This window comes from Vespula vulgaris, chromosome 5 (genome assembly GCF_905475345.1).
Source record: "Vespula vulgaris chromosome 5, iyVesVulg1.1, whole genome shotgun sequence".
Lineage (NCBI taxonomy): Eukaryota > Metazoa > Arthropoda > Insecta > Hymenoptera > Vespidae > Vespula > Vespula vulgaris.
In genome coordinates, this window is record NC_066590.1 from 5,682,564 (window position 1) to 5,695,685 (window position 13,122).

General features: G+C 34.2%; 1 protein-coding gene across 10 annotated transcripts in view; it reads left to right on the plus strand.

Annotated features, from left to right (window-relative positions):
• LOC127063916 (trace amine-associated receptor 9) overlaps positions 1 to 13,122 on the plus strand; it is a 61,244-nt gene that overhangs the window by 7,334 nt on the left and 40,788 nt on the right. Inside the window, exon 1 of one of the 10 annotated variants that reach the window (XM_050994227.1) lies at positions 2,183 to 2,442. The exons of the other annotated variants lie outside the window; for them this stretch is intronic. The gene's annotated coding sequence lies outside the window, so the exon portion shown is untranslated. Of the gene's footprint in view, positions 1 to 2,182; positions 2,443 to 13,122 lie in introns of those variants that run through there. 10 annotated transcript variants of the gene reach the window in all.

Sequence of the window (13,122 nt, forward strand, 5' to 3'; positions counted from 1 at the left end):
GAAAAGTATTTTAAGATCGTTCCTATTTATAATAAATTTCAACTTGATGTCCGTCTTGAAAGTCTCATGAACTTTTTTCTTCTTTGTTACGAGAGAGCATCATCATGTACATTGTTTCTTTTAAAAGAAGAAAAGATACTTACGGATATAAGGACAGAGCGTTAATTACAAGTTCGTTCTTAAAAGTTTATCTTTCCCTAACATCGGTCGAAAGTAGATCGTATTTTTTTGCGAGGTGAAAGCCGTGTTTTGTTGGGTCACTCGGCCCATTTATTTACCGCGTAGGCATATTGCCAGGGATTCATCGAATTTCGATAAAACCGAATATTATGACGTATTCCGAGATCGTTATATTTTAACAAAGAACCAACGAGAACGCGAATCGCAATGGGATAGCCAGTTTAAAGCGATACGCATTAAAATGATATATCGCCGACGTTTAGTTCGTAATGCTGAATTAGTTTACGACAACGATTTGAACAAAACACGTTATATGTGCACTCAAAATAACATGTAGATACTCTTTGAATTATTTAGAGATTGAAATTATTCGATACTATTCAATATTTTCACGGAAGTATTACAGTACCATTCAAATTACGCGGAATTAATTATCTGTCGATTAGTTCGTTTCAAAAATCATTGCAAATCAAATTATATATATATTTTTTTTTATACATCATATTGATACAAGATCGTCCCTTTTTTCTTTTAAACTTTTTCTCATATATGAATATATAAATGTGAGTTTGAAAGGAATCTTTCGAATCCCTTTGGGCCATCCTCAAAAGAGGGCGAAGCGACCAAGTTGGATTAACGGACGCTATCAAATAGAGTAGATAGAGAAGATTTTGTTCTTATCATTTGAAAGAAGTCGAAAATAGAGCATCGAGTTTTTTCTCGTTATCGAGAATTTCAACTTTTAAAATAATTGTAGATAATGATAATGGTAATGTGATAAATAAAGAGCGAAGTAAATTATCCATCGATAATAGACGACGGAGGAGAATAGACTTCGGTGGAAAACACCGAAGGCCTATTCCGATATATATATATCCAATACATAATCATAACTCTCTTTATAGTATTTCTTTCGCGATATGTAAAACGTTTCTTCTTGAATAGATTTAAGAAATTCTCGATGGAAAAGATTGAGCATGAGATCAATTTCTATTCGCTAGTAATACATGTCCATCTATATTTCAGATATATCCAAATAGTCTCCTCGATCTACTCTCAATTTCGTGTCCTTCGATTTCTTTTGAAAAAAGAATAATTCAATCAAAATTTAAACACCAAAAAAGTAGATTTTTCGTTATGTAAATAAATATATTGATTTCTTGTTAAAAAATCAGATTTTTTTGACATTTTTCTTAAATATTTCACGGATTTTCATATATTTCTTTCATTCCTCGTTTTAAACAAGAAACACATTTAATATTTTTAATGATTTCTTTCTCAAACATCTTAGGTAAAAACGAACGAATGTTCGTAGTTTAGTTGCAAATGAAATGTAACAAAGGGTTTGAAAAAAAGATACAGCGTTTCCTAATTTCACGTAAGTGGTAATTAAAAGGGAAAGAGAAAAAGAAAAATGAAAAATAGGACGCTCACAGAATGTTTACTTATATGAAGAGACGCATGTTAACATAAAGTGAAATTTTAAATATTTCAGCTACCTACAAAAGGTATTTCATTCAGGCAACTTCTATTTACGCGGAAAAATAATGAACCGGACTTCTTTGTTGGATGTATATATGTTGTCTACATTTTTTCGAATTCTTTCACTCGTATATATATATATATATATATATATATATATATATATATATATATCTCGTAGGAAAATTATCGTTGTTCGATTTTGGTAATGATTGAGCATTCGATATTCGCGGATGACAATAGAAAATTGCGTGACGATGTACATGTAACGAGACGAAATTCCCGTATTTAATCCGGCAAAGAGAAAATTTCCTTGGAGAGAAAACGCGTCGTCAAAGGAATTATCTCTGCGTATTTTCGATGATCCGTTACTCCCTTTTGGGATAAAGTTTATTTCAGCGAATGTTAAACGTAAGAGATAGATGATTGTATTAAATAATTTCATTGGATAAATTCATACTGATAATTTATATGAGTTCGTTCACTGAATCATTTTAGTTACTAAAAATGTAACGGGATTCAGATAGTCAAAGAGAAAGATAAAAGAGATAAAGAGGGATAGATAAAGATGGAGACAGAAAGAGAGATGTGCTCGTGCTAGTCACGTTGGGTTCTCTTTCTAAAGCACCTTCGATGGATCGCCAGTCGATCAACGAATTATTCGCGCGAGCGATAACCACTACTCCTTCGGGCTATCAGTTTTCGATTAAGGATATCCCTTTGTTCGAACGATTCAACGAGAAAGGAGAATTCGCTGAAGCTGAAGAACTTGATCGACGAGTAGGTATCCTCGTTTAATAAATTAAAAGATCATAGCATCTCTCTCTCTCTCTCTCTTTCTCTTTTTTATGGTTTCCTTTTTTTATTTACTTTCATTCATACCTACATGCTAGATATTCAGGGTTGTCTGCTTACAAACGATAAAATATTCGCCGCATAATTATGTCATTAACCGCACCTGCGGTTATTCCATGCGTGTTGCAAATGCGATTGGCATATGCATACTCGTTATCTATTAAAATAGTATTAACGATGTGGAGATCATCGTTAATAGCATTTTCGTTGATAGTCGTATCTCTCATTCTTGATTAATGGAAATGTTACATTATATATATGTGTGTGTATATATGTAAATATATATATATATATATATATATATATATATATTTACATATATACATATTAATTTAATTCGAGCGTATAAACTGAGTGATTAAATGAGTTTCGTATGATTAACACCAATAATTCGTTAATCATTCAAACGTTTATCTCGTATTGATCGATATATATCTAAATCGAGATCAAAGTTCAAACAGGTCATCGTCTGTGTGTTGCATGGACGAACTCACTTCTTCCGTTCCAAATGACAAAGTTACTTACTTCGGTGTAACGTAACAGTAGATCGTTCGAACGTAAAGTGCCAGGGTAACCTGATTATTTATCGGTGAAAGTTTAGTAGAAGCACGACACCTTCGGGAAAATTCAATGACAAGTTCGGACGGTATAGTCTTTGGTCGAATTACAAGAAGACTTGGACGATTCTTTCGAGGAAGTCGACAAACGATAATTCGAGGATAATAAAGTGTTCACCAGAATCATAAAAAATATATGAAGAGTATATGAAGATAGTATAACGTGAAGATAATATAAAGTATTAATTCGATGAGAGATAAATAAAAATAAATAAGTAAATAATAAATAGTATAAAAACGAACGCAAAACAAGGAAGTGTTCTTTTGTAATTTGATCGTAAAATCGTATCGAAAGTTTTTAAACAACTCTTGATATTTTTGAGTTTATAGAATGATATTTTTTTGTCTCTCCTCTTTTGATGTAGAAGTTGCGAAATTTCTGCATCGTTGACAAAATCTCACAGAAGCTAGCTAGTACCTCTTGACAAACATAAAACTTCGCTCATTCCTTCGACGCGTTAAATCTCACGATTCGCCTTTTTTACGAGCCGAGGATCATTCTTTCTTACCCTTTTGTTTAGTCTCTCTCACTCTCTCTTTTTCTCTCTTTTCTCTTCGAGGAAAAAGATCCTCTTGCTATGAATTTTTCCCTGCTTTTTCGAGGAAGTAAATCATAAATCGTTCGAATAAGAAAATATTTTCTTCTTTTTTACTTTAGAAAGTTACGTACGATTTATGTTACTACGCGAAAAATAATTCATAAGCATATGTAATTACTTGCTTTTATGTACATATGTACTTTTCAAGAAATGAAAATTCGATCAAGATACTTTATCATATATTTCTTTCGATATTCGTGTAAGATCACAAAAGAGAGAAGGCATTCGTATACCCTCGAGCAATAGCGTTTAAGTCAGATGGACGAATAGCAGACGAAACTTGGTTTCTAGATAGCCTTCGAACGTTTTAGGATGAGTTTGAAAAGTGGATTTCTTTATTCGTCGAGAGATGTAGGACTTGGTAGGAATATTTGTCTCTGTGTGAATCGTTGGTTGACCAGTGGTTGATTTTTACTACTTGCTACTGTACTACCACTCCAGTTCACATGTGAGATATGTAGATACTTATGTATAAATGTAGTATATACGTACGTATACATATATGTACGTGTTTTATATAGGTACAAAAGTATCGAAGATATGAATTTTCGTAGATATTAGAATTGAAAACGTCCAAGTTTGGACGTTAATCGTGCGAATATTAAATATTTTATGATTGATAGTGTCGAGTTCGTACGAATGTGACATTCACACAGGCTAAAGTAAATGATAAGAAAAACCTATAACTTCAGTTAATCTTCTTGCCAACTCATTTCACTATTTTTTATTTTCTTTTTTATCTCGAGCACCTCCCGTCTTTTCTTTTCAAAAGTAAATCTATTTTACGCTAGTCGAGCCAAAGAAGATAGGAAACGCATTTGTTCGTAACGTGAGTTCACTTTATCCGAACTCCATTGTTACGTATACTAATACATCTGAAAGTATTAGTATATACATTAACTCGTCGTTAACGCGTGTTCTCTGTTAGAGTTTCATGATTTTCTTGCTGCAAACTCTGCTAACTTTAGTCTGAAGAATTTATCGGCGGATATCGGCCAGACTCGGCGTCTCGTTAAAGTTCAATAAATATTATCTTGCGTTTCGCGTACACAGACGTGAATTAAAGAGCGAAAGGAAGAAGCTGAAGAGTATAAAGAAAAGAACAAAGAAATAGATAGCCGTAAGAAATAGAATGGAGATAGCGGTGGAGGCTGGAGAAAAAGAACGTCGATGATAAAAAGGAGTAATTCGAATGAGATTAGTGACAATGGGCGGCGATATCGTTAAGAGAGAAAAAACTTTAAAATGAGAGAATTAAGTCGCTTGGAAGAAAATAGACTTTGCATTGCAATACGCGGGAAAGTTGAAAAAAAGCAAACGAAATAAAAAATACAAAAAAGAAATAAAGTTAAACATTATCCAGATTCAAAGCCGTTCTTTCAGTTGCATTTTTTGATAATCAAAGTATTTTTTTGTAGCTTCCTCTCTCTCTCTCTCTCTCTCTCTTTCTTTGTAAATATAATTCCATTGTTTCGTAGTTCTATCTATCTCACTTTCTCTCTCTCTCTCTCTCTTTCTATTTCTTTCTCTTTTGAGAGAAAACCCTTTGCGTAAATCACGCAAGCCCCGTGTTTTTCGCCGTACCTTTTTCTTTTCTTCTGTTTTTTTCTTTTTGATTTTACAGTACATAACAAAGCTTAACCTTTTCGCAGCGGTGCACGTGACGGTCGCTTCGCAGTGTTAATGTACGCGAGTACGTTCCCGTTAGAGAGTATTTTCGCTTTCAAAGTTTTAGATATATTTTTTCTCCGAGTTACATCCATAGAAGCGCGCACGCGCTCGTTCTGTTTAACATCCATTCAATGGTATTGAATCGTATGCGCAGAGTATTCTATCCATTGAGAGGCGGGAAGAAGAGAAGAGAAGGAGAAGGAAAAGGAGGAGGTGGAGGTGGAGGAGAAGGAAATGGTAAAAAAAGAAAGAAAAAAAAAAGTAAAGAAAAGAAAGACAGAAAAAAGAGAAGGTATGGGATTCGAAGGACGTCATTGAACGGGCCCCGTTTATAAAATGAAATGTATCCTCGATTCCCTTTTTTTCACGCTAACGAGTTTTATCTTCTCCTTGCAAATGATCCCCGCTTTTTCGATTTCTTCTTCGTTACATCTCGCGTGTTACGATCGATTCCTTTTTTTCTTTATTCTTTTCTTTACCTTTACTCTATTTTCAATGATCGATTTTCGATATTTCTCTTTCTATCCCTATTCCTATCTCTATCTCTATCTTTGATTTATTTTTCTTCGACCTTTTTTGATTTGATTTAGACTTAATACTTAAAAAGTAAGATCTATATCTATCAAGATTTATTTTTATGTTGTTTGTCTTAACGAATAATAGAGAACTTTTAAAATTTATCTTTAAATTATTTTAATACTTCGTACTTGTTCTTTATACACCAAGCTTAGTCTTTTTTGTCACAAATAACCATTTTATCCATCTTTCTTTCTTTCTTTCTTTCTTTTTCTGCGAATCGTTAAAAAAGCTATCTTATTTTTATTCAACCATCCGAATTCTCTCATTGGTCGTTTCGCTTTTTCATTCATTCGACGTTCGCTTATTTCTCGTACGAATGGTCATAAATTTCTGCTAGGGTATCGTCGACGATGCGTATCTTTTATAGTACGATACTGCAAAGAATTTCGAATATACGCTGATATTCGCGAGTGCATTGAGAAAATTGAAAACGTGCCACTTTAACTCAGCGAGCCACGCATCGTTCACTTCATCGAACGTTTTAACTCCAGCGATGACCGGCTCGTTTGTATCGGCACTTCAACGCTATGAGCACCTACGATCGTTCAAGAGATTTTTACCAGCTTTAGCCATTTTCTTTTTCTCTATTTTCTAAAGCTTGAAGAGTACGAATCGATCAGCCACGAATTTCCTTCCAACTATACATATCCTTTTTTATTGGCTCGTCGCTGTTTATAATACTATATCGAAATATATCCGATATCACTCGATGTCGAAAATGGGGATTTTAAATCGTTATTATTCTGATTTTGCAAATTACAAGTATCCATTTTATGCTCGAACGTGTATCACTTCAAGTAGGACCGGTAGGATAACAAAAATCATTTTCTATCGTTAAATGGTGCATAAAAATGTACAAGAACCCGTATCAAAATAGACACATCAGTGGAAATGAGAAACAAAGGCGCGATGATAAGATATCCTATGTTCTTTTCTTTTCGGCATTTTCGCGTAAGCCATCGCGAGTACAAGCAATGCATGAAAGTGTAAGCTGTAAGATCGAGTGTATGATAATAAGGCAATATAGAATCTTAAGGACTTCAAGCCTTTATTACTTTTCCTTACATATACAACACTTACTATCGTGATAACAAATCTAATATCGTCGAAAATATACGTTTATAATTAAAAGTGAAATTAATTACGGAGTAGAGAAATACCATCGGATTAGAGTTAATTCCGAATAACTTGACTTTCGTACGATATACAAATGGGCTTGTTAGAAGAGTAGATTATAACGAGGAATGACTCGCTTCATAAATACGTACGTTCTTTAAGTAATAACACAGCATAGGCATATACAGAATTCATTATTGCTTTATAATAATTAGATATAAAAAAAATAGAATAAAGGATTAATCAGGATTAAGAGGAGAATAAAATAAAGACTAGATTATAATAAGAGGGGAATGCATATTATGCATAAATATACATACACCCTAAATAATAAGACAACACATATATATACATACACACTAAACTCCCAACGTTTTATTGTGCAACTCATACGAGTATTGTTAAGTTGGACGTTCGTAACTCGAAAAGTTCTTCTTGCAGCAGCACCGCGACACGGATCTTTCTCCTTAGACGACTTTCCGTGCCTTATCGCGTTCGTCTACGGATCTCTCTCATTCTTATACAGTCTCTTGAAGACCGCTGTTGAAAATTTGCGACCCATCCCATTGCTTTCTCTCTTTTTCTTCTTCGCGTCCTCGGCCTCACTTTTAGTCGACCTGAGAAACTCGGCTTGATAGAAGTGTACCGGTTACTGTTCTGGTCATACAATTTACAGATGCAATCTGCATAGTTTACGCCACATACACACATTCTCAGATTCATTCAAAATCTCAGAATCTTTTGTTGGATTGCTATCATTTTCTACTTTTGTTTTTTCCTTTTTTTTTCTTGTTCTTACTTTTTCATGAAAATCCATAGGACCGATCTCTTTTTCCACGAACTTCTTCCGCTTTTCTTTGCTACTTCAAACTTACTCTCTTCTTACACTTTTATTAATATCATTGCATTTTATTTTTCCGACCGGAAAAAATTGTATAAAAGTACGAGATAACGCGTAGTGATTACTTGATAATATACTAGTAATTTAGTCTAATTTAATTAAGAAAAAAGATTTGAATGTAAATCTTTCACAATGCATATCAATTGCATTTTTTTTCTCTAATCGAATTTATTTAAAATGAATAGAATAGAATTCATTTCGGATTAAGCGAATGGCGGAGCTACGCTTCTCTCTATCAATTCGAGATTATTCAATCATGACTAATAATGAAAAGAGAGAAGAGATGTTGCATCGAGCAAAGCTTTCTACGGCAATTAGAGATAAATTGTTGCACGTGTTGCATGGAGCATAAAGGTATTACATATATGTACCTACGTATACGTGAGTTTATGCTATCGCAAAGTGCACTCTCTTTTGGGTATTCTCTATGTGTCTATACAAAACGAAATGCTTTTCCCTTTATGTTGTATCAAGTTACATATATTTTATTCGTTTTACGATTGTTTTGTCAATGTAAACTTTATTGCATCGGTACTCGTCTGGTGCCTGCTTTAAGAATGTATTCGCGATATATCTATCATATGATGCTTATTTTATATTATATGTATATATGAAATCAAAAAGAGCTTAATTTCCATTACATCTATTACGACGTATCTACCGATATTGATAATTAGTAAAAGATAACGACCGCGTTAATTACTCTCTTAGCGAGTCGATCTCTTAACGAACGAAATCGAGTAAGTACTTACGTTACAATTCTCTTCGCTATAGATTTAATTCGAGCTCGAATTTTCTACATCTTCTTCGTCGACTCGTTCAGCCATTAATGACCACGAAGATATTCACTAACGATATTCATTATCAACATTCTTATACGTTCATAATATACAGATTTCATACATAGTCCGTGAATATGGTATTAACGACGGTACGTGGTGAAAGAAACGGATGGTAGATATGTACGAGGGGTTGATCCGCTTTTACATCCCCTTTTCCCTACGTAATACGTCGATATTCGCATTCACGCGTGCTTGGACATCTTCCAATAAGTATCTTTCTACCATTGTCGAGAAATATTTTTCTAAGGGTCGGTCGAGGTCAGCCGGATTTCCTCTCGTGGAAAACTTTTATGGTACGCGTAAAGATCTAATCCAACTTTTGAAACTCTTTTAAAATCTAATCCTGAAAGGTTTACGATATAGTCCGTGTGTAATGTCTTGGCGGCTTTTTTCGTGTATACTAAGAGTTTTAACATATCGATTTTCATTAAAAAGAAATTGTTACGATTGTTGCATCTTAACAATTGTATCCTCTATGAAATACCTGCGATAAATATTACATTTTGCTCTGAAAACTTAGCAAATTTTATTTGATACATTTGTTTATAAAACCAATAAGATCGAAGATGTTTGACCATAGTATTTTAAATGAGATATTTTGTATATTCTGTATATCTACATACACAATATGTGTATATACAGGAGTGCTTCTTAGAAGTAACTATATTCTGTATATGTTGGAAAAGTACACGTGTTGTAATACATCCGACATGTAGAGTGGGAATGTATTCTGAACACGTGTAACGTACATTTTCCCTCGAATGCCGCAAATTCTGTACTTCCGTAAGAATATTGTTCACTTGAATACACGAAGAACGTTACTACTTGGAAACTGTACTTGGAAAGTTTCAGGAAATTTATTACGAGTAACTGATACTTTATATAATTCATTGATTTTATTTTAAAGCATCGTGTTTTATAATAAACACTTTTATTATCGTATATTCTATAAGAAATTTAATTGTGTTTCGATTGAAAATAAGTTTTAATTGTAGATCTTAATCAATGAATTGAATAAGAAAATTTTTATCGATCGATATCTCGGAAAAAATTAATTAAGATTTTTTGTTAAGCCCTTGGCTTTTCATTTCAATAGACCGTATCGCCGTTGAATTTAGGATCTCGGAATTTGGGAGGTATCATATGAATACATTAAACGATATGTAACAATTTTTATTGCGAATTCTCATCTCCGTTCTCACGGGTTTCGCTCTATTACCTGGGAATTAACCTATATTCTCAGTACGCTAACGACGGCCCTCAATTTTCTGGCGTTATCATCGTACGTGAGAGAAATCCCTCGATGCTCGCGTTGGGTCGTCACAGAATTTACTCGATACTCATGCCAAACCTCACCCAACACTTTTTTTTATTTCTCGAGCTCTTCAGGATGACGCCATGTCGAAGGTCATCGTGCTTGATTTTCCACTCGGTCCGAGTAACATCGAAGTAATCTCGATGTGAGTCGATAATATTTCTGTGCGATGTTGCTTCCAGTTGACGTTTGCCTCGACATACATATATATATATATATATATATATATATATATATATATATTATCCAAGTGCTTTGTATATTTATTTTTGTAATTTCAATATTTTTTATAATTTTATTTATTTTGTTTTCTTCGTACAGGACGATTTGTTAAACGATAGGATTGATTGATTAAGTGGCAAATTTCTTAACAATTTTTTCTCTTTGATTGCCTTTCAGATCAAATTAAACACTTTTTAAATGATTTTATTTAAATAATTATAGCTTTTTTGAGTAGAATAAGCTTACAGTATCTTCTGTTTAAATAAAAGTCGACTAATAGGGTTTGTAACTGCAAACATTTTTAAGTGAATTACCTCATATTAAAATGAAAATGTCTCTTGAAAGAAAATCATAGAATTTTGTTGAAATTGTTCAAAATTATAGCGGAATGTTGATCGTTATATGATTGTCATATCGGTGTAGTAAAGGGTCGTCGGGAAATATTCCATTTTGCTTTGGTACACAATGGCCGTACTTTCGAATATCGTCGAGACCGCTCGACAATGCGTCACATCTTCCGTAAATATTTCTCTCGGTCTCGGTGACACGCGATTTGATTTCGGATGCAGGAGATGCTCCGTTACTATCATAAAAAGAGAGAGAGAGAGAGAGAGAGAGAGAGAGAGAGAGAGAGAGAGAGAGAGAGAGAAATATAGACAGACAGACGGAGTACATAGTCGAGAGTTTTTTGACTTCGAATCTTTTCGTATGAGTTTTACGTCTTAAAATATCAGACAAGATAAAGGGTAAACAAAGGTTAAGAGGAAATCTTTGATGTAGTATGAAAACTTTAAAAATCCTATTTTTTATTTTTTGTTACTTTTGGAGAAAGGATGTTTTCCGAATGGAGAAAATATTTTCGATACGAACGAAATTGCAAGTTGAAGCATAAATAACTCTTGGTTAGGATTGTAGTGAGTTAAGAGGGCAAGTACATTTGTAGTGAGTAAAGCCAAGTGGTCTTTTGGTTTTCCTTTTGGACTTGAAAGTAAGTGTAACGTAAGAGTATGCCGTTACTACTATCGAGAAGGTTCATTTCTTGGACAACGGTATACTTCTTTTATGTGGTTTTTCTTTCGGGTGTATGTATGTATGTATGTATGTATGTGTGTGTTTCTGAATATGTGTATGTACATAGGTATATGTATACTACGTACTCATTCGAATTCGAGGCAATGCAGTCGAGTGAGTTCGCTGTGCGTTCGGAATTCTCGGTCGTTCCTTTTGAAATCGATCTCTCGCACCATCTTTTCACATCCTCCGTATTTTCTTCAGAATTTCATTCGTCCCTTTCAATTTTCTTTTCTTCTTTTTCTTTTTTTCTCTGTCTCTGGTTTACTCGTTTCACAGTCAGAACATGTTGACGGGGACAAAGTTAAAAAAATAACGGAAGAAATTGCATTCTATGAATTCAAGATTAGATTACATTTTAATATATTTGAAAATGGGGGTATTTAATGTCGATCGAATTTATTAAAAATGTTTACTTATTAAATTATAATTTTCTGGAATTCCAAGTTCGAAGAAATCAAATTTTCTTTATTATCCGTAAAGGTTGATTGCAGTTTTTTATCAATATCTGTTTGTCCTGTTGAGAATAAAATTGTGTGGAAATCTCATGTAAAAAACGTTTAAGACGTTCATTTTCTTCAAAAACATCGAGCCAGGGGATACATTCGAGTGTAAACAGTACAGGAAAATGCTTTCGGTATAGCAAGAGAGAATAGAAGTACTATAACAGATAACAAATGAGAATCTCGCGAAAAACGAACGAGCTTTACTTTTTTATTCGGAGTAAAAAAAGTCCGCAGAACGTGGAAAAATCGCTTATTTTCGATCGCGTCGTCGGCTTATATGTTACCGTCACAATTACTCATCGTTATCTTCTTGCCACGCTCTCGGTTACGCCGTAACGGATATATATCATCCAGTTCTACGTTGAAATCGTAGATTTAATAATTTTATTGAAATATTCGAGCAAATTTTTGAGAATTACCGAATAACAAACTCGAACGATTCGCGACTTTCATCGAATAGGTCGACTATCTTTCTTCTCGGCTCACTGTATTTCCTTCGTAAAGTTAGCGAAATGGAGAAAATTCGAGGGGGAAAAGTTGGTAAAGAAACGAGCGATAAAAAAGAAAAAGAAAAAAAGGAAAAAGAGAAATTTCTGATTCAGTAATAGCTGAAAGACGATCGTCGAGAGGGAAAGTGTTATGAGGGAAGTTTCAGGACGTCAACGACCGAAAAAGGAAGTAAGCAAGGAAGACGTATATCGAAAGGGATAGCAGCCCTCATTTCGCCATTAAGTCCAACTACCTTCAAACGTCATTACGTCGGAACGTCGTTCGAAGTAGCTAGTCCTCTACTAAACCTACCACTCTCTCGTTCGACGCAACCATTGCGCGATGCAACTTCGTTGATGGACCGAAAACTGCTTGGAATTGGAATGGGGTTTTGGAAAGGGGTAGTTAGAAAGGAGTCGAGGTTGAAGGTATCTTCAAGCATTAACCCGTTGCGGCTTCTAACGTTTTACTCTATTACACTCTGGGAGTACGAGGAATCTGGTTGAGAGGAGAGTACAGAAAAAAAAAAATTCGTCTATCCTTCTTTCTCTCGGTCTCTCTTTCCAAAAGAGCCGTTCACGAAAAATCCTAATTTCGCCATCTAAATGCATCCGGCGCCGTTGCGGCTAAATCGTCGCAGCACTTCCGAGTAGTTCGTGCTGTCGAGGTTGGTTCCT